The sequence below is a fragment of the Mastigoproctus giganteus genome, chromosome 11, assembly GCF_048544385.1.
Source record: "Mastigoproctus giganteus isolate SK-2022 chromosome 11, ASM4854438v1, whole genome shotgun sequence".
NCBI classification, from domain to species: domain Eukaryota; kingdom Metazoa; phylum Arthropoda; class Arachnida; order Uropygi; family Thelyphonidae; genus Mastigoproctus; species Mastigoproctus giganteus.
Window position 1 is genome coordinate 25,875,167 of NC_143585.1, and position 3,684 is coordinate 25,878,850.

The 3,684-nt window shown below is 42.3% G+C and overlaps 1 pseudogene; it reads left to right on the plus strand.

Annotated features, from left to right (window-relative positions):
• Window positions 1-1,500: 1,500 nt before the first annotated feature.
• Window positions 1,501-2,555, plus strand: LOC150077818 (histone acetyltransferase KAT2A pseudogene; annotated as a pseudogene).
• Window positions 2,556-3,684: the final 1,129 nt, after the last annotated feature.

A 3,684-nucleotide genomic window follows, 5' to 3' on the forward strand; every position in this document is an offset into this window, starting at 1 on the left:
ACCGGTCTTGAACAATCCGGGCATTGTGGCATGATGCATTATCCTGCTGAAAGACGGCACCACCAGAGGGGAAGACAGTTGCCATGAAAGGGTATACCTGGTTGGCAATGATATTTAGGTTTCTTTTAAAACAAACTATTATTTTTAGGCTACTTGAATAATTAAATTCATCTGCTGTGCTGCGTGTCTTATGTCTGTTAATTGCGTGTGTTCTATGATCGATTTGTCTGTTTTGCCTGACGAAAAACCATGCTATCAACACCTGAGACTGAGTGAAAAAAACCCATTAAAGTACCTCGCGTCATCGACGGGATGTTTAGATAGGTGGTAGATGTCAAAGTGCCCGGCACACGGATGACTAGACCGAGGGTATCTCAGCAGAATATCGCCCAAAGCATGACACTGCTGCCACCGGCTTGTTTTTGTTCCGCGGTGCATCCGGGTGCCATCACTTCCCCAGGTAAATGACACACACATACCCGGCCGTCCACATGGTGCAACAGGAAACGTGATTCATCAGTCCAGACGATCTTCTTCCAATCACTCAAGGTCCAGTTTCGATGCTCGCGTGCCCATTGTAGGCGCTGCCGCTGGTGAACCCTGGTCAGCATGGATACTCGGAGCAGCCTGCAGCTCCATTTTCAGCAGGGTTCGATGTACTGTGTGTTGTGATACATTACTCCCATCACCAACATTCCAATTACCGGCGAGTTGTGCCACAGTCGCCCTTCTGTTGTCACGTACCATCCGGGAGAGCTTTCGCGCCCCTTGAGCATCAATGAGCCGTGGTCGTCCAAACTACGGCGGTTCGTGGGTTTTTCCTCCTTGAACCACTTTCGGTAGGTACTAGCCACAGCTGTCCATGAGCATCCCACCAGCCATGCCATTTCGGATATGGTCTGACTGTCATCTGGCCATTATAATTTAGCATTTGGCAACCTTGCTTAAGTCCGCTGCCTTTCCCATCCGAAGAACAAGAGTAACACTGATTAACGGAGCTCAGTATCAGGTGTTTTTTTATACCGTGTCCCCGCATGCACCGTAATTCACCTGCAGTTGCTTCGATTTGCATAACGACCTGCTGGTCATAATGTTTTGGCTCATCGGCGTATAAGCTTTCTTTCTTTCATCATATGCCTCTGCTAATTCTAACATTCAGGTGGTAGGTGACTTTCATCAACCGGTGAAATACCACCACTATGCTTATTGGAGGCTTGAAGTGGTGAAACCCAAGTTTAGTCTCTAGAGCAAAGTTTCCGGCATCCCCCTCCTCCCACACTTCTCCTTCAACCCATGCACGGTACTAAGTACTATAGGTTTTGATACCTTTCGTGTTTGGGGTTTTCTTAAAAAAAAAAAAAAAACTTGGACATTAAGCTTGATATACCATCATCAATATCATTTATAAATACAGAAAACAATAATGGACCCAACACTGAACCCTGAGGGACTCCACTAATAACATTAGTCCACGATGAGCAGTGTCCATTGATTAAGGAAATGGCCAGTAGAGTTGGATCAGAAGATGCTCCTTCTACCACTCAAGGACAGACTCAAGTTGGAAGTGGAAAATCTAACAGGCAGAACAATTTGCAGCGAATTGCCCATAAGAAAGCACAAGTGAAAAACTGGCCAAGAAATAAAAAGCTTGAGAAATTAGCAATACAGTATACTCTTCTTGTAAAGCTGAAAATGGTTGTAAATGTAATGTTTGGAAAAACCTTAATCCACCTCCAACTCCTCCTAGGCTAGATGTAGCACAGCCAGCTAGTTTGAGTGATCCTTGTCGTAGCTGTGGGCATGTGCTAGGTGCTCATGTGTCACATTTGGATACTGAACCAGAAGAAGAACTAAATCGCTTGCTGGGAATTGTGGTAGATATAGAAAATCTTTTTATGTGTGTTCATAAAGAAGAAGATGCTGATACCAAACAGGTCTATTTTTATCTCTTTAAGCTCTTGAGAAAAAGCATTTTACACATGACAAGGCCAGTTGTAGACAGCCCTTTAGGCAACCCACCATTTGAAAAACCAAGTATTGCTAAGGGTGTAACAAATTTTGTTGTTTACAAGTTTGGCCATTTAGCAAAGAAAGAATTGCAAACAATGTATGAATTAGCTAAACTCTTTCTTCACTGTTTGAACCACTGGAAATTGGAAACTCCATCTGCTCGCAAACAGCACTCTTCTAATGAAGATGTTTCTGCATATAAGGTTAATTATACTAGATGGCTGTGTTATTGTCATGTCCCTCCATTTTGTGACAGTTTGCCTCATTATGAGACAACAGTGATTTTTGGAAGAACTTTACTGATATCAGTGTTTCAAACAATGAGAAGGCAACTTCTAGATAAATTTCGTGCTGAAAAGGACAAAATGCCACAGGACAAGCGTACTCTGGTTCTGACACATTTTCCTAGGTTTTTATCTATGTTGGCGGAGGAAGTGTATGGAGCAAACTCTCCTATTTGGGATCCTGACTTTAAGCAGATTCATTCAAATATACCACAGAACCTTTTTGCAGAAAAAATGAATGATGGCTGCATAATAAACTAAAGAAAAAAAAATATATATATATGAGTTACCACGATCTTGTAGCCGGTTACCCAGCCACCAATCATCCCAACTAATTACGGATGCTGTCTTGCTTGGTGTAAAGCCTACCGTTATTGGATTGTGGACAAATATAAAAGATATGGTGAGGAGTGTCAATTCACTGTACGTGGCCTACCAGTTTCATGGTCGTCCCCGGGTGTGGAAGTTGCCCAGAGAAAACTACCAGCGGCGATACAGTCTATGTATCGTTTCAAAAATGTAGTTTGGCAGTTAACAACCAAATAGAACCATGAATGCTGAGGTCTGTCTAAATGTCCTGGTTAATGTTCTATCTCCATTGTAGCAGCCGTGGGGAAAGCTCATTCATTTATGAGCAGAACATTGCTGAATGTCACTGCTCGCGTTTTGACGAACACTTTTAAGAACATTACCATACAAAAGTTGTTCTGGCCAGCCCAAAACCCTGACGAAGATCTTCCTAATTCATCCCAGAGATTCTTGGATGAATTGGATTGTGTGCTTGTGAGATAGACTACACAAGATGCAGAGTTGAAAGCCGAATGTTGGAAAATGTCGCAGGATATTATAAGCAACTGGTAGAGAGTATTCTATAGAACTAGAAGCTGTTATAAATGCTAGAGGTTTCAGGAATACGTTGATAATTTTCCTATAAATAAAGTTTATTTGTAGATATACAGGTGTCCAGATATTAATGATAGGACAATGTATATGAAAACAAACTACACCTGTTTTTAATTAATAAGGAGACGTAATAGTAATGTTTGCATCTGGATTTTCTGTACCCTAGGACGGACCCTAGACATGTTCGATGGCCCCAACTCAGTATGGTGGCTTAGTCACTTTATTATTATTATTATTATTAGCCATATGGTGCAAAAAAGGCTGAGACTTGTGCTGCACCAGCCAAAACAAAATTTTTCTGAATTACCCAGAGAGAGAGAGAGAGAGAGAGAGAGAGGGGGGGGGGGTAATCACCAAGAAAAAGAATGATGATATCCAGCTCAGGACCCTGGGTGTGCCAATCCCATTCTCACCAGAGGTCAGATGTGAACCTCTGAGGTTTGGCACCATTCTTGAAAGATCTGCATTTGAGTTCTGTCTTAGACCA